Here is a 26,802-nt window from a genome sequence, read left to right as displayed (position 1 = left end):
AGCGGAGAAACACCCCTTCAAAATTATCAATCACAGGCGGCATAAAGCCCCAGGAGGCTGATACCTGGATACCCTATATTCATCATTTCATATCTCAGGCCCCCTTAGTCCCCTAGGCTATATAGAGGGGTCATAATTTAAAGGAGAGTCCCAGCTCTTTCAGGGTACCACTGGAATTGTAATAGACCCAGGAGAGCAAGAGATATCGACATTCATATCGTCCTATTACGTCTTAAGGCCTTACCGACAAAACTGCACATGCTAGAGGCATTTTCTTGCTCTTATGGGTCCAAGAGTATCCCAGACTCTGGCTTTGGCCTTAAACTTTAGCAGACAATCTCAGCTTTCAGGGGACATTGAAAGCTAATCAATAGCCCCTCTAGAATCGGAGAAATCGAGGTTTCAGCCCCCCACCCCTGCTTCCAGAAAGGTAGGCCTGAAAAGGGTGGATGGGGAAACATCATTCAGTTGGGCATAACTTTGCAGTGCAAGGCCGTAGAGAAGTGAGGAAGGACTCCTTGGAAAGAGGAGGGTGGGGGCTTCAAGTTCTCTATTAGGCACCTGGGCCTTTGGGGCCCTTGGAAGGGCCAGACTCACTTTAATTTGTTGAAGGTTTTATGACAGCTATTGCAAGGTGCTAGCGCCCTTGGCTCAATGCAATGCCCTTCCTGGGGACCCACAATTATGAGACTGGTACAGTTGAACAGGGGGGACTCTGAAGTGTATGCGGTTTAAATTCGGCATCACTGACCCATTTGTAAGCGGAGAAACACCCCTTGAATATTATCAATCACAGGCGGCATAAAGCCCCAGAAGGCTTATACCTGGATACCCTATATTCATCATGTCATATCTCAGGCCCCCTTAGTCCTCCAGGCTTTATAGAGGGGTCATAATTTAAAGGAGAGTCTCAGCTTTTCAGGGTACCACTGGAATTGTAATAGACCCAGGAGAGCAAGAGATATCGACATTCATATTGTCCTATTACGTCCTAAGGCCTTACCGACAAAACTGCACATGCTAGAGGCATTTTCTTGCTGTTATGGGTCCAAGAGTATCCCAGACTCTGGCTTTGGCCTTAAACTTTAGCAGACAATCTCAGCTTTCAGGGGACATTGAAAGCTAATCAATAGCCCCTCCAGAATCGGAGAAATCGAGGTTTCAGCCCCCCACCCCTGCTTCCAGAAAGGTAGGCCTGAAAAGGGTGGATGGGGAAACATCATTTAGTTGGGCATAACTCTGCAGTGCAAGGCCGTAGAGAAGCGAGGAAGGACTCCTTGGAAAGAGGAGGGTGGGGGCTTCAAGTTCTCTATTAGGCACCTGGGCCTTTGGGGCCCTTGGAAGGGCCAGACTCACTTTAATTTGTTGAAGGTTTTATGACAGCTATTGCAAGGTGCTAGCGCCCTTGGCTCAATGCAATGCCCTTCCTGGGGACCCACAATTATGAGACTGGTACAGTTGAACAGGGGGGACTCTGAAGTGTATGCGGTTTAAATTCGGCATCACTGACCCATTTGTAAGCGGAGAAACACCCCTTGAATATTATCAATCACAGGCGGCATAAAGCCCCAGAAGGCTTATACCTGGATACCCTATATTCATCATGTCATATCTCAGGCCCCCTTAGTCCTCCAGGCTTTATAGAGGGGTCATAATTTAAAGGAGAGTCTCAGCTCTTTCAAATGTTTGTAAATTAGAAAAGAATTGTTATGATTTAACACTCGGTTAAAGTCCAAGTCTGACAGGCCCACTGATCCACTGGGAATTCAAATGTAATTTTGGTTGTGTATACTAATACATCAGTGCGGAAGAACTAGTCTAATCCTCTGTTTGTAAGAAGGGCACACAATTCATTTCATCCTGCCAACAGTTTAGACCATATATTTGTGGTAACAATGTACTTTGACAACCACCTCCATGGAGGCAGCTGTTACTTTGACTGTAGCCAGCTGATTGTAAGGAAGCAGCAATAATGTCCTCTAGGAAAGTGCAGGCATTCTAAGGTGGAGGTTCATCGTCCATGTGAAGGGGATGTGTCAGGATAAATGATCTTTCATACTTTCTGGGGGAGTTTGTTGTACCTCATCTTCCTCTTCCACCTCCTGTTTTCTTTTGCTTGAAGTCGATTCAGCATTTATGAGAATACAAAGTCAATGGCCCCAGTGGGTCAGGTGTTATGTTTCTGGACAGTCATTTATACTGCAGTTTCATCTTTTGAACAGTCATCTATATTGAGCTATTATGTGTGTGTATGTATGTATGTGTATATATATATATATATATATATATATATTATAATAATTTTTTTTTTTTTTTATTAGAATCATATTGTACATGTATGCTATGTGTTTGAAGGAAGGGTTAGGGTCACTGTAATAAGATTGTAGTACGATTTTCAGCAGTGTCACAATAGCTGCAGTGAGATGAACTAGTAGACAGGTTTAATCAGCAGCGTTTGCACTGTCTATTGGTGCTGCTGAGTTGTCACAGGTTGGACAACACTGATCTAGCCCATAGCATTTGATTAGTCTATTAGTGAAAGCTGTAGGTAACAGCTGGTATTAGGAAGTGGAATGTGATTGGTTCATGTGCTATTCCTTGTGTTTAAAAGGACAGCTCATACCTGTGCTAACAATGGCTGGATATTGACACATTTGGTAAGAGGTCTAAGGGACACAAAATCTGTTTTGAAATGTATTTTGGATTTTTGAATTAAATACACTGGGCCTGATTCATTAGGGGAAGTTAGCCACTATTTAATTTGTAACCTTTGCATTATAGCTGAACAAATATTTAATATGATGTAGCACTTACCCTTGTGTATCAAACCATTGTCCTATAGATTGTAATTTTTTTTGTGTGTTAGTAAATTTTCTGGAAATTATTTTATTTTGCACATAAGTTAAATACTGGCTGTTCTTTCAAGTAGCACATAGTCTGTGTGACACAGATACTTGAAAACTTATTTGTGCACTGAAATTTAAAGTGGATCTAGGAAATGAGCCAGTGTTTTCTTTATGTGCAAAATAAACTAATATGCACCCCTTGCATTGTAACATGATTTTGTCCAGAAAACTCACTAAAGTGAATTATCCACCCCCCCTCCCAGTGTCAGTACATGCCCTCATGTTCTAATACTTCTCTTCCTTTGTAGAATGTTTAACTCCTGCACCTTGTTCAAACCCTTGATATATTTAAATGTTTCTATTATCCTTTCTCTTCTGTGCTCAAAACTATACATATCACACATAACGCATAATAGTGCAAAAGACAATGTCTTGTTCCCCCCCCCCATACACTAGAAGTCCCCCCCCCCATACACTAGAAGTCCCCCCCCCCATACACTAGAAGTCCCCCCCCCCCATACACTAGAAGTCCCCCCCCCATACACTAGAAGTCCCCCCCCCCATACACTAGAAGTCCCCCCCCCCATACACTAGAAGTCCCCCCCCCATACACTAGAAGTCCCCCCCCCATACACTGCAGCCCCCCCCCATTTACAGCAGGCCCCCCACGTTTTGTGCGCGCACCCCACCCCCCACATTTTGTGCGCGCACCCCACCCCCCACATTTTGTGCGCGCACCCCACCCCCCAACATTTTGTGCGTGCACCCCACCCCCCACATTTTGTGCGTGCACCCCACCCCCCACATTTTGTGCGTGCACCCCACCCCCCACATTTTGTGCGTGCACCCCACCCCCCACATTTTGTGCGTGCACCCCACCCCCCACATTTTGTGCGTGCACCCCCCACATTTTGTGAGTGCACCCCCCACATTTTGTGCCTGCACCCTCCCCACCCACTTTATGCACCTGCCCTGCCCCCCACCACTTTTTATTTGCACAAATGTGTTTTTTTTTAATTTTTTAATTTTCATTTTTAAATAAATAAAGATATGTTAAGCTAACAAATTCTGTGGCGCTTTACCATCATGTTGCTTTTTCCAGAGACCAGACCCCCCCCCCCCCCAGGTGTGTGCCTGCCCCCCTCCATCACTCTGTGCCATTCTGCCACCACCTTCATCACTACAGGGGCTATCACACTCTCATTACATTGCCACAAGCCCCCTGTGCCAGCACACACATTACTGTGCCCCCTTAAGATCACACTGCTCACTCCACTGCAGAGAGACTTTACAGGCTCAAGACTGGTGAGCGAGATTGGAAGGAGAAGTGACCCAGAGGAGAACAGACCAAGCTGTTCAAGGTGAGTCCCTGATGTTTCCTTACATCAGTACATTCTCCATGGCTGCACCTTTATTCTCCTGTGTCTGTTTCTAAAATCTCCTCTGTTATAATTTCTTGTGTCATATTCATTATACATGTCCAAACAGGGAAGGTCTTCAAGACTCTGTAGGTATACCGAGGGATGAAGACTTCCAGAAGCTGCGGAGACAGTTCCCTGTGATAGCTGATGGACGTGGGCCACAGTTAAGGGACTACAGACTCCTATCACTCAAGATCAACAGCATAAGAAAATATGGTAAATAAGAATTTATACTAAATTTTAGGTAATAATGAAATTAGTGATTCTGCTTTATAAGGTTTCACAGGAAATGTTATATGTACAGTGTCTGTGAGAAGCTAAGAAACAAAGAAACGCTCAGCTTTTCAAAGACAACTTTTATATGTAGAGCCCTGTATATAGTCACTAAGAGTGTCAGCTCCCTGGGAGAGGGTTCATGGTCAGAGGCCAAGTGAGACTGAGCTATCTGTACAGCGCTGCGGTATATAAATATATGATGTGTGCCTCTAACAGGAGAGAGATATGGGAGCTAAAAGCCACCAGGTCACATGTGACCTCCCCATTAATATTATGTCCATATGACCTTTATACACTGTGCAGGAGGAGACAGGAGATGTATATAGGAGCTGTATATATTTACTTATCACTGCAACACTTTGAAAAGTGTGTGTGTGTATATATGTGTATATATATGTGTATATATATGTGTATATATATGTGTATATATATGTGTATATATATGTGTATATATATGTGTATATATATATGTGTATATATATATATATATATACTTTTTTTTTTTTTTTCATATATTCACATAGATGGTAATAAAAATATATATTTGACAACTGGTGATAATACATAATAAACTATTAATAATAAATGACCAACTGTTAATAAACATATTTAAAAGAAAATTCATTTAGCAAAAAATAAAATTTTAAACCAGGACAGTCCACCAAAAAACTAATCGTCTAAGTCGGCCCCTTCCCCTCCAAAAGAGGCTTTTTAACTCCATAGTCAAATAGAAGTTCCACCCCAGGACCGATGTATTGTCGCTGTGAGGTTACTGGGTTTAATTATGTTTTTATAGTCCACAGTTTGTAAGAAACTGGCTTAATGTTGTACTTGTTTCTAGAGTGATTCTTTTTTTTTTTGCCAAAAGTTGCTTTGAGGTGCAAGTGACAACTGTACGGTGCACTTATTGTGTCCACACACAACGCTATTCCTTGGAATCTTTAAAACAAAGCAGGTGCCCCATTGCTTCCTATGGGATTATCTTCATTCTTTTATCCCCTTCATCATTATATATTAAAGATCCATGAGAGTCACATAAGATTTCCCTTTCCGAACCCAAACTGGTGGCAACCAGTTTGTCTTCTTTATTTTCATCTGGAAACATTGCCGGACCCTTCCATTTGTGATGAAAGACCAGATATTGTTATTTTGGTTACTCAGACACTGTGGCTTTCAGTTGGGTCCTGCGGGGGGACCCTGTCGCCAGCTGACGGACTCTGGAACAGAAAAAAAAAGCAGGGCCCTGTCGTCCGGGCTGGGGATGTTTTGTGTCCATCTCTGGTGCTTAACGTACCGAAGAATCTGATGTTCTTCTGGAAGCAGTCAAAAAAATATTTGGCCTATTTGGGGGAACAATTTAGTTTTTGAAACAAAAGAATGCAGAATTTCCTACCAATAATATCCTCCATGCACATCTTATTCTGCACCTTTCACCAGAATAAGCAGCACAGACATCAGCATCCATCCATTCTGTGCATGCTCCAGAAGTAGTCATCTAAATGTATTTTGCTGAAATATATTACAATTTCCATGACTGTCCACCTGTCAGTCAATTAGTGACAAATGTTTGTAAATTAGAAAATAAGTGTTTAGTCCATTTGCACCGGACTGAAGTTTCTGAATCTGACGTTGCCATATTCCACTTGGCTCAGCTTCTCCAACATCTTCCTCATGTTGGAATGAGCTTCCTCTACCAAAATAGTGATCTGTCTTCTTCTGGCACACTCTTTGCAGATGCACTTTACACAAATCTATCACAGAACTTGCAGTAAATTTGACATGCTAATGGCACACAAACTGAATGAGTATTTTTTTTATAATATGTATTTGTTAAATGGAACAATTTAAGTACCCCTTTGTTCGAAGCACTATGAAACAGTACTTGGGGCAGGCCGTAGGGTCAGCAAATATCCAATAACGTATGAAACTTTGAACAGAACATGCCACACTAGAAATTATAAACTTGTCTGCAAGTTATGTGATATGGCACCTTCTTTCATCCTTTTTTTTTGGGGAGTTTGTTGCATATTAACATCAACTTCCTCTTCCACCTCTCGGTTTCTTTTGCTTGAAGACGATTCAGCATTTCTGAAAATGCAAAAAGTCAATGATATATGTTTCTGGAAAGTCATTTATAGTGGGCTATTATGTGTGTATGTGGATAGAAATAGAGATATATTTATTTTATTAGAACCTTAATGTAGATGTATGCTGGGTGTTTGATGGAAGTGACATCACTGTAATAAAATTGCAGTAAGTATTTCAGCAGTGTCACAATAGCTGCAGTGAGATGAACTACTAGACAGGTTTAATCAGCAGCGTTTGCACTGTCTATTGGTGCTGCTGAGATATCATTGTGTGTAATAAGGTCATAGACTTTCTCCCATTTGGGTTGTTTTTAATCTTCTTTCCACTTCATCATGGGATATTAAAGTTTCATGGTAGTCGCATAAGATCTCCCCTTTCCGAAACAGCCTGGTGGCAACCACTTTCTTTCCTTTAGTTTCATCTGGAATAAATGCCAGACCCTTCCATTCCTGACGGGAGATCAGATGCTCTACATCCTTGTTGTCTTTTTTGGACCCTGTGGCTTCCAGTTCACTAAAATCTCGCAGGTTCGCGGGATGTTTTGTTTCCATCCCTGGAGCTCAACATATTTAATAATTTGACGTTCCTCTGGAAGCCTTGTCCAAAAACGACCTGAAGAAAATTGACAAAACAAATATTAGAATGGCTAAAAAACATTTTAATAGTGCATAATCAAAGGGCTGTCAATCTTGTATGGGTTTGAATTAAAGAAATCCAACACATTATTTAGCCTTTTTAGGGGAAACAATTTAGTTTTAGAAACAAAAGAATGTAGAATTTCTTACCAATAATATCCTCCATTCGCATCTTATTCTGCGCCTTCCGCCACTTAGGGAAAGTGATCAAAAGTGCGTGGGTGCCAACAGAATCACATATCTGTATTAAGGTCTCCTGACCCGTGATTTATGGCCCCCTGGATTGCCAGTCCAGATGCACATTTGTCCCAACCTTTCAAAGCTGCATTCCAGCCCTCTAACCAAAGAGGCAAGTGCTGATCTGCCACAACTGCACTTGATCTTGGCCGAAAGCCATAAAGAGATGTGAAGGCTGTAGGGCCTTCTGTGACTGCCCTCCAAATAAGTGTTTCTTGGTCTTTTTGTTTCTCAGATATCTGTCCCCAAGTCTGTAGTTTAGTGTGGGCATTGTGCAAATATACTAAGGAAAGGAGGAACTTCCATGCATAGATCAGGCTCTGAGCCTTTAACAGATGCGCAAGAACATCTACTTCACGCTGGAAACCATTTTCTAGTGGAGACAGTATAGGATGGTGAATGGTTGTACTTTTTTAAAATTGCTTCCAAGATGTTAACTAGCGCCTCAGAGTTTATGAATTTTTGAGTGCACAGTGTGTACATTTTCTCATAGAAATCTGCAATTTCCATGCGAGCCTGACCAAAAAATACAGTTCTGACAAATGTGAAAGCAGTTCTACCTAGTGAGGAGCTGTCCCACCAACAGCATTTCTACCTGTAGTTACCACTTTATTGAGTTCATTGTACAGTGAGGTATAATTTGTCCTGATAGAATTTTTCCTACTAAAGAAGCCCCTTCCCCTCCAAAGGAGGCTTTTCTAACTCCATAATCAAAGTGGAGTATTTTGCAGTAAATTTGATATATTAATGGCACACAAACTGCATGAGTTATTTTTTTTTTTTTTTAGAAAATGTGTATTTATTAAACACAACAATTTAAGTAGCACATATCTAAAACACCCTGCCAAGCTGATCCAAAGATTCTTTTGATATGATTTTTATACTTTTGAAATAAAAAAGGTTTTTTCCAAAATATGTATCCAATGTACAGATATCTGTGAGAAGCTTAAGATATTCACCAATTGTGCAAAAGCTCTCGGCTTCTCACAGACATTGCACTGGGATCTGAATACACTTCTGTGTATATCTTTACCAACTTTTACCAAATTTTATTTACTTTTTCAAAATCGTAAAATTTGAGGTAAAATACTTTACTTTCAAATTTGATACAAAATAGAGCTATCTCATACCCCTGGGAAAATATGTATATTATACATATATTTCTATATAACACTATATCATATATATATATATATATATATATATATATATATGTAACCCCCTGTCACTGTGTGTATTGTGTGGTGCAATGGGTACACAGTGCACCTCCTTCTCAAGCCCAGGCTAGCTGATGGGCCATGGGTGTAAATGATCAGGGGGTCCCTGCACATGCAGGTGTTTCTCTGTAGTTAGTGGGACACAGGTGATGCAGTGTAATAAAAGTCACAATAAATTTGGGCGCCAGACCATCTCTATAACAAATTAAACTCTTTATTTACACTCCTCTTCCTCCAGCACGATAATCATATTGGTTTCATCAATAAAGAAATATATGTACAGCTCCTCACTCTCTCCAGCACAGTTCTTAATCAGCAATACGAATATGGTTGCAAATATCTTATTACTCCTCCTGCACAGTTCTTAATGTTATCCAGATGTTATGTAACATAAATCATAGGTTTTTCTTACACTCCATACTCACTGCAGATCACCCTCCTCTGCAGGGCACTCACATGGATGCTAACAGTCAGGCCGCTTCTCCTCCATGCAGCTCTGACACACTCTGTGTAACTCTCAGCTGCAGCTCATCCCTCCTCTGCGGGGATGATGTCTCCTGTCGGCTCTGACACGTCACTCTGTGTACTCCCAGCCTCAGGATCTGACAATACAGCTACCATGCCTCTTGTAGCAACCCTCACTCCAGGGGCTCTTCCATGCAGATGTCCCCCTCTCTCTTGGGTTCTCTATAGTGACATGGAGTTCTCCCCCTCATCCAGGGCACACATTCCTTGCCCTGGCTGTCACCATCCTCAGACTTCCAGGCAAGGCTGGGGGATCCTGGATCTTCCACCCCACTCCCAGGTCCCCAGCTACATCTCTCCTCTTCTGTATCACCTCTCTATATCTCTCTCTCAATTCCTCCCTTTCTGACAGCCCCTCCTTCTTCTCCCCTAGTCTCACAGACTGGGCTGGGTTATCACCATGGTAACCAGTTTATGTAACTTTTCATAAACTTCTAGCTTGCCCTCTAGGTGACCCCTCCTGTATTCACTGAAGTAAAGGCTTTACTAACATGCCACTAGGGGGCGTTACATATATATATATATATATATATATATGCCAAACAAGTTGTGTTTTTTTAAGACTTTTTAGAAATTGTAACGTCTAAAGACACTGCACAGATTAGCTAGTTTACAGTTGTGTACATATGGAGGAGTGTTGGACAAGGGATATTCCTTGTGGCTTAGAATATACTAGAAGAGGTACATTAGAAAAATACAAATATTTGATATGCACCATTTCCTCATCCTGCTGAAGTACAAAAGTAGCAACTTGCTGCGTGGATGTCTTATGGTTCTTCACACCAACAACAGTAGTGTTTACCACTTCATCTCCAAGATTGCGCTGATGGCGTTTCCTTTGCAGCCACTCAGTCACCTGCAGATGATAAAGTCATTTAACTTATCTACAGTTTACCTGGAGGAAACAGAGGTCAGGTATTAGGGTGTTACTTACTGTCATGTTCTGCACTACACCCGGTCGTTGCAGGTGCTTGAGAATGACCACAGCCTCCAGATAGTAGAGGATTGTCAGCTTCTCTTTTTCCTCAAGCTTCTGATCTGTTTTAGCTTTCTCAATGGCTTCAAGAAATCCAGGCTTTGCCACCGCCAGAAGCTTACGGTACTCCTCTGGGGTTTTAATGTCATCACTCAGCAAGTCGTACCTGTAAATAATACATACAAGAATGATTACACATGCAGCAGTTATAATATAATTGTACAATAATGTAGGACAGCCGAGGAGCTGTTGTAGGTACCTAGACACCCTGACTGTTGCAGTGCACAGTTTCTACCTAGAGCTTATGTGTATCTTTTGAATAGTTATTTAAAAGCAATTTCCTTTACCCTTGTCGGAGAGGTCTATGAGGAACAAAACTATGTATACCTGAAGTAAAACTGTGCCTGCCCCTGAATCCGTGCTTGAGTGTTACCTTTTTGCCACGATCTCCTTTGAGACGGCTTTATTGATGGCCCCTTGGATGTCCTTTGTCCGATTCATAAAAGATTGAAAGGCTTCAAACAGGTCCTTGTTTTGAAGCACCAGGTTGGTGGATGTGATCTGGTACTGAACAAACCTCTTCAAGCTCTTAAGATAGTTTGCAGCAGTCTGGTTCGTTAGTCCAGTTTCTCTAAGCTTGTTAAAATACTGGATGGTTTTTTCAATGTCCAGTACAAAATCCAAGGAGACTTTTGTTCTGTCCATGTAGAACAAGTACCTTGCGACATTTTCCACCTAAGATTAAAAAGTCCCACTGAACCATCTGACTTGTCACATTTGGCAGCTGATGCCTAGGAAGTGTTGGTTATAAAGGTATATTGGTGTTTACAAAGCCTGTTTCTTAAAAAAAACAAGTGTGCAGGCAGTGACATAGGAAGTGTAACACTGGCACAGGAAATACCTGGCAGCCATGTTCAGTTCTCAGCACATACCACATAATAAGGACATTTTTTCACAGCTCTCCAGCCTCTTCTTCATTTGAACTCAGACCATTCTACAACAATCAGCTTCACAGGAAATCTTCTGTGTACACATCTGTGAGAATCTAAGACACTACATCTGTTTTGATGACACACTCGGCTTTTCAAAGACAACCTTATATGTAGGGAGCCCTTTATGCACTCACTAAGAGTGTCAGCTCCCTGGGAGAGGGTTCTAGGTCAGATGCCAAGTGAGACTGAGCTATCTGTACAGCACTGCGGTATATAAATATATGATGTGCTAAAAGCCACCAGGTCACATGTGACCTCCCCTTTAATATTCTGTCCATATGACCATTATACACTGTGCAGGAGGAGACGGATATATATAGGAATTGGGTAAATATATATATATATACACATCACTGCAACAGTTTGAAAAGATTAATGTTATATAGAGATACATATTTTTAAAGACAACCTTATATTTACAGTATCTAAATAAAAACTACAGTGATATTCAATAAAATTATATATTTATTGGACAACTGGTGATATTAATACATAATTAACAGTTAATGATATAGGTGCAACTATTTATGAACATATTAAAAATTTGAAAATAACCCAAACAATATTTTAAACCAGGACACAAAAAACTAATCGTCTAGAAAAGAGAGGTCAGCCCCTTCCCCTCCAAAGGAGGCTTTTGTAACTCCATAATCAAAGAGCAGTTCCACTCCAGGACTGATGTCCTCTGACGCCATCAGTAATATTGAAGATATGGAATTGTTGAAAAGGATTAAAGATATTGGCTTAATGTTGAACTTGTGTCTTGAATGATTGATTTTTCTACCAAAAGTCGATTGAAGGTGTGGGTGACAACTGCATGGCGCAGTTGTTGCGTCCACACACAAACGTTTTTGCTTTGAGTCTTTAAAAACAACCCAAATGGGAGAAATGGGGTACCTATACTTTTTTAATCTTCTTTCCCCTTCATCATGGGATATTAAAGTTCCATGGTAGTCGCATAAGATCTCCCCTTTCCGAAACAGCCTGGTGGCAACCACTTTCTCTCCTTTAGTTTCATCTGGAATGATTGCCAGACCCTTCCATTCCTGACGGGAGATCAGATGCTCTACATCCTTGTTGTCTTTTTGGTCTTTCGGACGCTGTGGCTTCCAGTTCGCTAAAATCTCACAGGTTCTCGGGATGTTTTGTTTCCATCCCTGGAGCTCAACATATTTAATAATTTGACGTTCCTCTGGAAGCCTTGTCCGAAAACGACCTGAAGAAAATTGACAAAACAAATATTAGAATGGCTAAAAAACATTTTAATAGTGCATAATCAAAGGGCTGTCAATCTTGTATGGGTTTGAATTAAAGAAATCCAACACATTATTTAGCCTTTTTAGGGGAAACAATTTAGTTTTAGAAACAAAAGAATGTAGAATTTCTTACCAATAATATCCTCCATTCGCATCTTATTCTGCGCCTTCCGCCACTTGTCGTAGCAAAAACGACCTCTAGGAAGTTGCAGGCACTCTTTAAGAGGTGGAACTTCACGGTCCATGAGAAGGGGATATGTCAGGATGAATGACGAGTATACATCATCTTTCATCCTTTTTTGGGGAGATTGGGGTACCTCAACATCATCTTCCTCTTCTACCTCTCGGTTTCTTTTGGTCGAAGAAGATTCAGCAGTTCTGAAAATTCAAAGTCAATGTTATATGTGTTTCTGGACAATGAATTATAGTGCAGTTTCCCCTAATAATATATTTACTTTGTCGATGCTTGAGGTGGTTCCTTGGGAATCGTGCTATTTATCATTTCTGAGGCCATCACCAGGTCCTCTATGTTTTTCATCCGATAAAACCGCTCTGCGGTGGCATCCGAATGTGATAAATACTTGGCAAATGCACTCTTTTGGCCATCCGAGAACTTAGAGGACACATAAGTTTCCATAACGCGGCGGATTTCCTGGCTTGTGATGGGTTTCAGATTAAATCTAGAAAGGGAAAATAAAGTATAGTAAAGTAATGAAAATGTTAAGAGTATGGTAGCAAAATTGACCAATGTTTTTGCGTATCTCCAATGTGTTTATCCCCCCATGAGAAATGTAATATAGCTATGTTACGTGCAGATAAACAAGTCATCTTCACTTACTTTTGGTGGAACCTTGAGAGGTCATTGGATGCATTATATATTTTTTCACCCGTTGTTGAGATGAAAAAATATGCGCTGTCCTGGTTGTTCTTGAAGAATGTGGTTCTGATCTTCTTGAAATAAACATCAAACCACTGAAAGGAAAGAGAAACAAATGTTACCTTTGCAGACACAATAGTTACTTGAATGACATGTCATATCTATTTATTTATTTTTTAATGAAAGGAATCTTATTTACTTTTTCAAAATCATAAAATTTGAGGTAAAACACTTTACTTTCAAATTTGATACAAAATACAGAGCTATCTCATACCCCTGGGAAAATATGTATATTATACATATATTTCTATATAACACTATATCATATATATATATATATATATATATATATATATATATATATATATATATATATATATATGCCAAACAAGTTGTGTTTTTTTAAGACTTTTTAGAAATTGTAACGTCTAAAGACACTGCACAGATTAGCTAGTTTACAGTTGTGTACATATGGAGGAGTGTTGGACAAGGGATATTCCTTGTGGCTTAGAATATACTAGAAGAGGTACATTAGAAAAATACAAATATTTGATACGCACCATTTCCTCATCCTGCTGAAGTACAAAAGTAGCAACTTGCTGCGTGGATGTCTTATGGTTCTTCACACCAACAACAGTAGTGTTTACCACTTCATCTCCAAGATTGCGCTGATGGCGTTTCCTTTGCAGCCACTCAGTCACCTGCAGATGATAAAGTCATTTAACTTATCTACAGTTTACCTGGAGGAAACAGAGGTCAGGTATTAGGGTGTTACTTACTGTCATGTTCTGCACTACACCCGGTCGTTGCAGGTGCTTGAGAATGACCACAGCCTCCAGATAGTAGAGGATTGTCAGCTTCTCTTTTTTCCTCAAGCTTCTGATCTGTTTTAGCTTTCTCAATGGCTTCAAGAAATCCAGGCTTTGCCACCGCCAGAAGCTTACGGTACTCCTCTGGGGGTTTAATGTCATCACTCAGCAAGTCGTACCTGTAAATAATACATACAAGAATGATTACACATGCAGCAGTTATAATATAATTGTACAATAATGTAGGACAGCCGAGGAGCTGTTGTAGGTACCTAGACACCCTGACTGTTGCAGTGCACAGTTTCTACCTAGAGCTTATGTGTATCTTTTGAATAGTTATTTAAAAGCAATTTCCTTTACCCTTGTCGGAGAGGTCTATGAGGAACAAAACTATGTATACCTGAAGTAAAACTGTGCCTGCCCCTGAATCCGTGCTTGAGTGTTACCTTTTTGCCACGATCTCCTTTGAGACGGCTTTATTGATGGCCCCTTGGATGTCCTTTGAAGCCTTTCAATCTTTTATGAATCGGACAAACAGGTCCTTGTTTTGAAGCACCAGGTTGGTGGATGTGATCTGGTACTGAACAAACCTCTTCAAGCTCTTAAGATAGTTTGCAGCAGTCTGGTTCGTTAGTCCAGTTTCTCTAAGCTTATTAAAATACTGGATTGTTTGTTCAATGTCCAGTACAAAATCCAAGGAGACTTTTGTGCTGTCCATGTAGAACAAGTACCTTGCGACATTTTCCACCTAAGATTAAAAAGAGAGAAAAATGAGATTAAATACCATGCTGAAATAAAATGAAGCTGATATAAAGTACATTCCAATAACAGCAACCAATACTATGGGTTCTATATAGGAAAGTAATGTTGTATACAGTGTACGGGATATTAAGAGAAAAATGGTAATGTTTATATGTAGGCATGGAGCGCGAGTCTGTTGTATATAAAGGACCCATCACTGAACATTACTGACTATGCAACATATAAATGGCTGATGATTATGATAGGAAATACAAGATAATGTAATTGTTTATTACTACTAAAATTTGTACCTCCTGCTGGCAATTTGGTACATTCAAGGTATGTGTCAAGTGCTTTTGGAATCCTTTAAGGATGGGATGCTCCTTGCTGTGTTTGTCGTACAAACCAGCTTCAGACATCTTCTTCCTTAGTGGAACACTCCAGTTTGGTGCGTTATCACTGGAATTAAAGACAAACAAAACAAGTTATATTATCATTGCGTCCAAATATTGGTAACAAATGAAGCCCAATGATAGAGAGAGTGAGAAACGAAGGAACAAATGTATGATCCACTTTACTTACATTGCTTGATTTTCATTATGAATTTCATCATCATCTTCCCCATCTGTATCAACATTAACTGATGGACGTCTGTCCTTAATTTGGTTGTGTTTTTGCAGAGGCCTAAGGACACATTATGTAACAAATAAGAAATGAACAGGTTATATAAATAAATGGTGATGATGATGATAATACAAGGCCCTGACAATTCTGCAAATTATAAGAATGGGTGGGGGGGGGGGGGGGTAGCATTGACAGGTGCAAGATATATTATCAGTTATCTTATAAATAGTAATACTATTAATTATTACATTGTTGCTTTAATGGAAACCTGAAGTTATGTGAAGCTATGGAAACAGATTGTAATTAGAAATAACCAATACAATCTTTACAGACCGTGCTGGGGTTGGTGAGGGTTTTCCTTTAACGTAAACTCCAGACTGCTCAAAAAACCTGACCAGCTCCTCCATGTGTGCCGCACTGAAGGTTCTGAATCTGTTGTCAGTATAGTTAACTATGCTGAGCTTTTCCAACATCTTCCTCATGTTGGAACGAGCTTCCTCTACCAAAATGGGGATGCTTGAAGGATCTGCCTTCTTCTGGCACACTCGTTGGAGATGGACTGATAAATTTGTGTCTAGTTTCTCACAGAACTTGCAGACCAGTGGAGTTCTGTGAGACCTGCCAAAAAAGCAAAATATTAGTTTTTCAAAGACGACATTATATACAATAGAATGTACTAAATAAATGATAGCTAGAATCTGGTTGCTATAAGCAACATCTCAAACTCAGTTTACTATCCCTATGTGTTTTGCCCCCAAAAAATATATGGCCTGCCAACTTTGGGGCCAAACAAAAGCTCTTTGGGGGCCAAAACGCGTTTCGGGGTCGTCTCGTTCATCTGAGCATAATTTTTTTGTATGGAGGTATTTTTAAAGGTTCAAACCGGAAAATCCGTCTCAAAGGGTGGAAAATGATTTTCCCAAAGTCGGCCATCTTGAGGCTCAGAGCGACCGGCATGGTTTGCCCTGCGGTTTGACCGCGAAACAGGAGCGGGGGGCCAAGAACCATTTTAAAGCACCGTTCAGCTTGCGATTTCCACTGGTTTTTGCTGCGCGGTCACTCAAAAGCATAAAAGGCTAACGCTGGAAAACGCGTTTTGTCAAAAACAAAGTCGCTATTCATCTCCGGGATTGCAAAAAGCTTCATTCTGGCCTTTGTGCCGACGCGTCAGGACAAATATTACATTTCTTATGATTAATATTTCGTCAAGCGTGGTGCATATTTTTAAAAAAAGTCTGTGGTATCGATTAACAATTATGTCGCTGGAAGACTGACGACACAGCGATATAAGAGCAAGGGAAAAAAGTACATTTCAAACAATATTTAGTGGCCCAATTTATGCTTAAAAATTCTTCGCAGGGGACAAAGCCAAGGTGCTCACCTCATCTGGTACATCTGCTTTTTTCACAAAGCGAAAAATATACTTTATAACAAATTCCCTAGGAAAATTTGAGTAGGCATCTCGGTTTGACGGCGGACTGGTTAAGATAAAAAAAATTTTTTTAAAAAGCAAGCTTGGAAACGCGATAAACGCTGGTCTTAACAAATATAATTAATAAGAAAAGAAAAGTTTGCGACGCTTGAATATTGTTTTTTTCAAACTTCAAAACCAGATTCAGACAAGCTTTTGCGTCAGGCTTCCGATTGTACAAAAAATTTTCGTTTAGGCGCAAAAAGCGCCGATACTCAAGGATTACGCCAACAGTGATACCCTACTGGAGTGCATAAGACCACGAAGGCACCTCGTTCAGCAGGGCTGAACTCCGCAGTGCAAGGCCCTAGAAATGCCAAGGAGAATTCTTTGAACAGAGGAGGGTTGGGGCTACAAGATCTCTTTTGGGAACGTGGGCCCCTGGGGCCCCGGGATGGACAAGCATTTTTTTTAAAGGTTTTACATGATCACTGGATACCCTATATACCTGGATACCCTATATTCATCATCTCATATCTAAGGGACCCTTGGTCCCCTAGGCTATATAGAGGGGTCATAATTTAAAGGAGAGTCTCAGCTCTTTCAGGGTACCACTGGAATTGTAATAGACCCAGGAGAGCAAGAGATATCGACATTCATATCGTCCTATTACGTCTTAAGGCCTTACCGACAAAACTGCACATGCTAGAGGCATTTTCTTGCTCTTATGGGTCCAAGAGTATCCCAGACTCTGGCTTTGGCCTTAACCTTTAGCAGATAATCTCAGCTTTCAGGGGACATTGAAAGCTAATCAATAGCCCCTCCAGAATCGGAGAAATCGAGGTTTCAGCCCTCCCACCCCTGCTTCCAGAAAGGTAGGCCTGAAAAGGGTGGATGGGGAAACATCATTCAGTTGGGCATAACTCTGCAGTGCAAGGCCGTAGAGAAGTGAGGAAGGACTCCTTGGAAAGAGGAGGGTGGGGGCTTCAAGTTCTCTATTAGGCACCTGGGCCTTTGGGGCCCTTGGAAGGGCCAGACTCACTTTAAGTTGTTGAAGGTTTTATGAGAGCTATTGCAAGGTGCTAGCGCCCTTGGCTCAATGCAGTGTCCTTCCTGGGGACCCACAATTATGAGACTGGTACAGTTGAACAGGGGGGACTCTGAAGTGTATGCGGTTTAAATTTGGCATCACTGACCCATTTGTAAGCGGAGAAACACCCCTTCAAAATTATCAATCACAGGCGGCATAAAGCCCCAGGAGGCTGATACCTGGATACCCTATATTCATCATTTCATATCTCAGGCCCCCTTAGTCCCCTAGGCTATATAGAGGGGTCATAATTTAAAGGAGAGTCCCAGCTCTTTCAGGGTACCACTGGAATTGTAATAAACCCAGGAGAGCAAGAGATATCGACATTCATATCGTCCTATTACGTCTTAAGGCCTTACCGACAAAACTGCACATGCTAGAGGCATTTTCTTGCTCTTATGGGTCCAAGAGTATCCCAGACTCTGGCTTTGGCCTTAAACTTTAGCAGACAATCCCATCTTTCAGGGAACATTGAAAGCTAATCAATAGCCCCTCCAGAATCGGAGAAATCGAGGTTTCAGCCCCCCACCCCTGCTTCCAGAAAGGTAGGCCTGAAAAGGGTGGATGGGGGAACATCATTCAGTTGGGCATAACTCTGCAGTGCAAGGCCGTAGAGAAGTGAGGTAGGACTCCTTGGAAAGAGGAGGGTGGGGGCTTCAAGTTCTCTATTAGGCACCTGGGCCTTTGGGGCCTTTGGAAGGGCCAGACTCACTTTAATTTGTTGAAGGTTTTATGACAGCTATTGCAAGGTGCTAGCGCCCTTGGCTCAATGCAATGCCCTTCCTGGGGACCCACAATTATGAGACTGGTACAGTTGAACAGGGGGGACTCTGAAGTGTATGCGGTTAAAATTTGGCATCACTGACCCATTTGTAAGCGGAAAAACACCCCTTCAAAATTATCAATCACAGGCGGCATAAAGCCCCAGGAGGCTTATACCTGGATACCCTATATTCATCATCTCATATGTCAGGCCCCCTTAGTCCCCTAGGCTATATAGAGGGGTCATAATTTAAAGGAGAGTCTCAGCTTTTCAGGGTACCACTGGAATTGTAATAGACCCAGGAGAGCAAGAGATATCGACATTCATATTGTCCTATTAAGTCCTAAGGCCTTACCGACAAAACTGCACATGCTAGAGGCATTTTCTTGCTGTTATGGGTCCAAGAGTATCCCAGACTCTGGCTTTGGCCTTAAACTTTAGCAGACAATCCCATCTTTCAGGGAACATTGAAAGCTAATCAATAGCCCCTCCAGAATCGGAGAAATCGAGGTTTCAGCCCCCCACCCCTGCTTCCAGAAAGGTAGGCCTGAAAAGGGTGGATGGGGGAACATCATTCAGTTGGGCATAACTCTGCAGTGCAAGGCCGTAGAGAAGTGAGGAAGGACTCCTTGGAAAGAGGAGGGTGGGGGCTTCAAGTTCTCTATTAGGCACCTGGGCCTTTGGGGCCCTTGGAAGGGCCAGACTCACTTTAATTTGTTGAAGGTTTTATGACAGCTATTGCAAGGTGCTAGCGCCCTTGGCTCAATGCAATGCCCTTCCTGGGGACCCACAATTATGAGACTGGTACAGTTGAACAGGGGGGACTCTGAAGTTTATGCGGTTTAAATTTGGCATCACTGACCCATTTGTAAGCGGAGAAACACCCCTTCAAAATTATCAATCACAGGCGGCATAAAGCCCCAGGAGGCTGATACCTGGATACCCTATATTCATCATCTCATATGTCAGGCCCCCTTAGTCCCCTAGGCTATATAGAGGGGTCATAATTTAAAGGAGAGTCTCAGCTTTTCAGGGTACCACTGGAATTGTAATAGACCCAGGAGAGCAAGAGATATCGACATTCATATTGTCCTATTACGTCCTAAGGCCTTACCGACAAAACTGCACATGCTAGAGGCATTTTCTTGCTCTTATGGGTCCAAGAGTATCCCAGACTCTGGCTTTGGCCTTAAACTTTAGCAGACAATCCCATCTTTCAGGGAACATTGAAAGCTAATCAATAGCCCCTCCAGAATCGGAGAAATCGAGGTTTCAGCCCCCCACCCCTGCTTCCAGAAAGGTAGGCCTGAAAAGGGTGGATGGGGGAACATCATTCAGTTGGGCATAACTCTGCAGTGCAAGGCCGTAGAGAAGTGAGGAAGGACTCCTTGGAAAGAGGAGGGTGGGGGCTTCAAGTTCTCTATTAGGCACCTGGGCCTTTGGGGCCCTTGGAAGGGCCAGACTCACTTTAATTTGTTGAAGGTTTTATGACAGCTATTGCAAGGTGCTAGCGCCCTTGGCTCAATGCAATGCCCTTCCTGGGGACCCACAATTATGAGACTGGTACAGTTGAACAGGGGGGACTCTGAAGTTTATGCGGTTTAAATTTGGCATCACTGACCCATTTGTAAGCGGAGAAACACCCCTTCAAAATTATCAATCACAGGCGGCATAAAGCCCCAGGAGGCTGATACCTGGATACCCTATATTCATCATCTCATATGTCAGGCCCCCTTAGTCCCCTAGGCTATATAGAGGGGTCATAATTTAAAGGAGAGTCTCAGCTTTTCAGGGTACCACTGGAATTGTAATAGACCCAGGAGAGCAAGAGATATCGACATTCATATTGTCCTATTACGTCCTAAGGCCTTACCGACAAAACTGCACATGCTAGAGGCATTTTCTTGCTCTTATGGGTCCAAGAGTATCCCAGACTCTGGCTTTGGCCTTAAACTTTAGCAGACAATCCCATCTTTCAGGGAACATTGAAAGCTAATCAATAGCCCCTCCAGAATCGGAGAAATCGAGGTTTCAGCCCCCCACCCCTGCTTCCAGAAAGGTAGGCCTGAAAAGGGTGGATGGGGGAACATCATTCAGTTGGGCATAACTCTGCAGTGCAAGGCCGTAGAGAAGTGAGGAAGGACTCCTTGGAAAGAGGAGGGTGGGGGCTTCAAGTTCTCTATTAGGCACCTGGGCCTTTGGGGCCCTTGGAAGGGCCAGACTCACTTTAATTTGTTGAAGGTTTTATGACAGCTATTGCAAGGTGCTAGCGCCCTTGGCTCAATGCAATGCCCTTCCTGGGGACCCACAATTATGAGACTGGTACAGTTGAACAGGGGGGACTCTGAAGTGTATGCGGTTTAAATTCGGCATCACTGACCCATTTGTAAGCGGAGAAACACCCCTTGAATATTATCAATCACAGGCGGCATAAAGCCCCAGGAGGCTTATACCTGGATACCCTATATTCATCATCTCATATCTCAGGCCCCCTTAGTCCTCCAGGCTTTATAGAGGGGTCATAATTTAAAGGAGAGTCTCAGCTCTTTCAGGGTACCACTGGAATTGTAATAGACCCAGGAGAGCAAGAGATATCGACATTCATATTGTCCTATTACGTCCTAAGGCCTTACCGACAAAACTGCACATGCTAGAGGCATTTTCTTGCTGTTATGGGTCCAAGAGTATCCCAGACTCTGGCTTTGGCCTTAACCTTTAGCAGATAATCTCAGCTTTCAGGGGACATTGAAAGCTAATCAATAGCCCCTCCAGAATCGGAGAAATCGAGGTTTCAGCCCTCCCACCCCTGCTTCCAGAAAGGTAGGCCTGAAAAGGGTGGATGGGGAAACATCATTCAGTTGGGCATAACTCTGCAGTGCAAGGCCGTAGAGAAGCGAGGAAGGACTCCTTGGAAAGAGGAGGGTGGGGGCTTCAAGTTCTCTATTAGGCACCTGGGCCTTTGGGGCCCTTGGAAGGGCCAGACTCACTTTAATTTGTTGAAGGTTTTATGACAGCTATTGCAAGGTGCTAGCGCCCTTGGCTCAATGCAATGCCCTTCCTGGGGACCCACAATTATGAGACTGGTACAGTTGAACAGGGGGGACTCTGAAGTTTATGCGGTTTAAATTTGGCATCACTGACCCATTTGTAAGCGGAGAAACACCCCTTCAAAATTATCAATCACAGGCGGCATAAAGCCCCAGGAGGCTGATACCTGGATACCCTATATTCATCATCTCATATCTCAGGCCCCCTTAGTCCTCCAGGCTTTATAGAGGGGTCATAATTTAAAGGAGAGTCTCAGCTCTTTCAGGGTACCACTGGAATTGTAATAGACCCAGGAGAGCAAGAGATATCGACATTCATATTGTCCTATTACGTCCTAAGGCCTTACCGACAAAACTGCACATGCTAGAGGCATTTTCTTGCTGTTATGGGTCCAAGAGTATCCCAGACTCTGGCTTTGGCCTTAACCTTTAGCAGATAATCTCAGCTTTCAGGGGACATTGAAAGCTAATCAATAGCCCCTCCAGAATCGGAGAAATCGAGGTTTCAGCCCTCCCACCCCTGCTTCCAGAAAGGTAGGCCTGAAAAGGGTGGATGGGGAAACATCATTCAGTTGGGCATAACTTTGCAGTGCAAGGCCGTAGAGAAGTGAGGAAGGACTCCTTGGAAAGAGGAGGGTGGGGGCTTCAAGTTCTCTATTAGGCACCTGGGCCTTTGGGGCCCTTGGAAGGGCCAGACTCACTTTAATTTGTTGAAGGTTTTATGACAGCTATTGCAAGGTGCTAGCGCCCTTGGCTCAATGCAATGCCCTTCCTGGGGACCCACAATTATGAGACTGGTACAGTTGAACAGGGGGGACTCTGAAGTTTATGCGGTTTAAATTTGGCATCACTGACCCATTTGTAAGCGGAGAAACACCCCTTCAAAATTATCAATCACAGGCGGCATAAAGCCCCAGGAGGCTGATACCTGGATACCCTATATTCATCATCTCATATCTCAGGCCCCCTTAGTCCTCCAGGCTTTATAGAGGGGTCATAATTTAAAGGAGAGTCTCAGCTCTTTCAGGGTACCACTGGAATTGTAATAGACCCAGGAGAGCAAGAGATATCGACATTCATATTGTCCTATTACGTCCTAAGGCCTTACCGACAAAACTGCACATGCTAGAGGCATTTTCTTGCTGTTATGGGTCCAAGAGTATCCCAGACTCTGGCTTTGGCCTTAACCTTTAGCAGATAATCTCAGCTTTCAGGGGACATTGAAAGCTAATCAATAGCCCCTCCAGAATCGGAGAAATCGAGGTTTCAGCCCTCCCACCCCTGCTTCCAGAAAGGTAGGCCTGAAAAGGGTGGATGGGGAAACATCATTCAGTTGGGCATAACTCTGCAGTGCAAGGCCGTAGAGAAGCGAGGAAGGACTCCTTGGAAAGAGGAGGGTGGGGGCTTCAAGTTCTCTATTAGGCACCTGGGCCTTTGGGGCCCTTGGAAGGGCCAGACTCACTTTAAGTTGTTGAAGGTTTTATGAGAGCTATTGCAAGGTGCTAGCGCCCTTGGCTCAATGCAGTGTCCTTCCTGGGGACCCACAATTATGAGACTGGTACAGTTGAACAGGGGGGACTCTGAAGTGTATGCGGTTTAAATTTGGCATCACTGACCCATTTGTAAGCGGAGAAACACCCCTTCAAAATTATCAATCACAGGCGGCATAAAGCCCCAGGAGGCTGATACCTGGATACCCTATATTCATCATTTCATATCTCAGGCCCCCTTAGTCCCCTAGGCTATATAGAGGGGTCATAATTTAAAGGAGAGTCCCAGCTCTTTCAGGGTACCACTGGAATTGTAATAGACCCAGGAGAGCAAGAGATATCGACATTCATATCGTCCTATTACGTCCTAAGGCCTTACCGACAAAACTGCACATGCTAGAGGCATTTTCTTGCTGTTATGGGTCCAAGAGTATCCCAGACTCTGGCTTTGGCCTTAAACTTTAGCAGACAATCTCAGCTTTCAGGGGACATTGAAAGCTAATCAATAGCCCCTCCAGAATCGGAGAAATCGAGGTTTCAGCCCCCCACCCCTGCTTCCAGAAAGGTAGGCCTGAAAAGGGTGGATGGGGAAACATCATTTAGTTGGGCATAACTCTGCAGTGCAAGGCCGTAGAGAAGCGAGGAAGGACTCCTTGGAAAGAGGAGGGTGGGGGCTTCAAGTTCTCTATTAGGCACCTGGGCCTTTGGGGCCCTTGGAAGGGCCAGACTCACTTTAATTTGTTGAAGGTTTTATGACAGCTATTGCAAGGTGCTAGCGCCCTTGGCTCAATGCAATGCCCTTCCTGGGGACCCACAATTATGAGACTGGTACAGTTGAACAGGGGGGACTCTGAAGTGTATGCGGTTTAAATTCGGCATCACTGACCCATTTGTAAGCGGAGAAACACCCCTTGAATATTATCAATCACAGGCGGCATAAAGCCCCAGAAGGCTTATACCTGGATACCCTATATTCATCATGTCATATCTCAGGCCCCCTTAGTCCTCCAGGCTTTATAGAGGGGTCATAATTTAAAGGAGAGTCTCAGCTCTTTCAAATGTTTGTAAATTAGAAAAGAATTGTTATGATTTAACACTCGGTTAAAGTCCAAGTCTGACAGGCCCACTGATCCACTGGGAATTCAAATGTAATTTTGGTTGTGTATACTAATACATCAGTGCGGAAGAACTAGTCTAATCCTCTGTTTGTAAGAAGGGCACACAATTCATTTCATCCTGCCAACAGTTTAGACCATATATTTGTGGTAACAATGTACTTTGACAACCACCTCCATGGAGGCAGCTGTTACTTTGACTGTAGCCAGCTGATTGTAAGGAAGCAGCAATAATGTCCTCTAGGAAAGTGCAGGCATTCTAAGGTGGAGGTTCATCGTCCATGTGAAGGGGATGTGTCAGGATAAATGATCTTTCATACTTTCTGGGGGAGTTTGTTGTACCTCATCTTCCTCTTCCACCTCCTGTTTTCTTTTGCTTGAAGTCGATTCAGCATTTATGAGAATACAAAGTCAATGGCCCCAGTGGGTCAGGTGTTATGTTTCTGGACAGTCATTTATACTGCAGTTTCATCTTTTGAACAGTCATCTATATTGAGCTATTATGTGTGTGTATGTATGTATGTGTGTGTATATATATATATATATATATATATATATATATATATATATATATATATATATATATATTATAATAATTTTTTTTTTTTTTTATTAGAATCATATTGTACATGTATGCTATGTGTTTGAAGGAAGGGTTAGGGTCACTGTAATAAGATTGTAGTACGATTTTCAGCAGTGTCACAATAGCTGCAGTGAGATGAACTAGTAGACAGGTTTAATCAGCAGCGTTTGCACTGTCTATTGGTGCTGCTGAGTTGTCACAGGTTGGACAACACTGATCTAGCCCATAGCATTTGATTAGTCTATTAGTGAAAGCTGTAGGTAACAGCTGGTATTAGGAAGTGGAATGTGATTGGTTCATGTGCTATTCCTTGTGTTTAAAAGGACAGCTCATACCTGTGCTAACAATGGCTGGATATTGACACATTTGGTAAGAGGTCTAAGGGACACAAAATCTGTTTTGAAATGTATTTTGGATTTTTGAATTAAATACACTGGGCCTGATTCATTAGGGGAAGTTAGCCACTATTTAATTTGTAACCTTTGCATTATAGCTGAACAAATATTTAATATGATGTAGCACTTACCCTTGTGTATCAAACCATTGTCCTATAGATTGTAATTTTTTTTGTGTGTTAGTAAATTTTCTGGAAATTATTTTATTTTGCACATAAGTTAAATACTGGCTGTTCTTTCAAGTAGCACATAGTCTGTGTGACACAGATACTTGAAAACTTATTTGTGCACTGAAATTTAAAGTGGATCTAGGAAATGAGCCAGTGTTTTCTTTATGTGCAAAATAAACTAATATGCACCCCTTGCATTGTAACATGATTTTGTCCAGAAAACTCACTAAAGTGAATTATCCACCCCCCCTCCCAGTGTCAGTACATGCCCTCATGTTCTAATACTTCTCTTCCTTTGTAGAATGTTTAACTCCTGCACCTTGTTCAAACCCTTGATATATTTAAATGTTTCTATTATCCTTTCTCTTCTGTGCTCAAAACTATACATATCACACATAACGCATAATAGTGCAAAAGACAATGTCTTGTTCCCCCCCCCCCATACACTAGAAGTCCCCCCCCCCATACACTAGAAGTCCCCCCCCCCCCATACACTAGAAGTCCCCCCCCCCATACACTAGAAGTCCCCCCCCCATACACTAGAAGTCCCCCCCCCATACACTAGAAGTCGTCCCCCCCCCATACACTAGAAGTCCCCCCCCCATACACTGCAGCCCCCCCCCCATTTACAGCAGGCCCCCCACGTTTTGTGCGCGCACCCCACCCCCCACATTTTGTGCGCGCACCCCACCCCCCACATTTTGTGCGCGCACCCCACCCCCCAACATTTTGTGCGTGCACCCCACCCCCCACATTTTGTGCGTGCACCCCACCCCCCACATTTTGTGCGTGCACCCCACCCCCCACATTTTGTGCGTGCACCCCACCCCCCACATTTTGTGCGTGCACCCCCCACATTTTGTGAGTGCACCCCCCACATTTTGTGCCTGCACCCTCCCCACCCACTTTATGCACCTGCCCTGCCCCCCACCACTTTTTATTTGCACAAATGTGTTTTTTTTTAATTTTTTAATTTTCATTTTTAAATAAATAAAGATATGTTAAGCTAACAAATTCTGTGGCGCTTTACCATCATGTTGCTTTTTCCAGAGACCAGACCCCCCCCCCCCCCCAGGTGTGTGCCTGCCCCCCTCCATCACTCTGTGCCATTCTGCCACCACCTTCATCACTACAGGGGCTATCACACTCTCATTACATTGCCACAAGCCCCCTGTGCCAGCACACACATTACTGTGCCCCCTTAAGATCACACTGCTC

This window comes from Mixophyes fleayi, unplaced genomic scaffold, assembly GCF_038048845.1.
Source record: "Mixophyes fleayi isolate aMixFle1 unplaced genomic scaffold, aMixFle1.hap1 Scaffold_35, whole genome shotgun sequence".
In the NCBI taxonomy this organism is placed as follows: Eukaryota; Metazoa; Chordata; class Amphibia; order Anura; family Limnodynastidae; genus Mixophyes; species Mixophyes fleayi.
The sequence above is the reverse complement of the archived record's forward strand: the minus strand, read 5'-3'. Positions refer to the sequence as shown.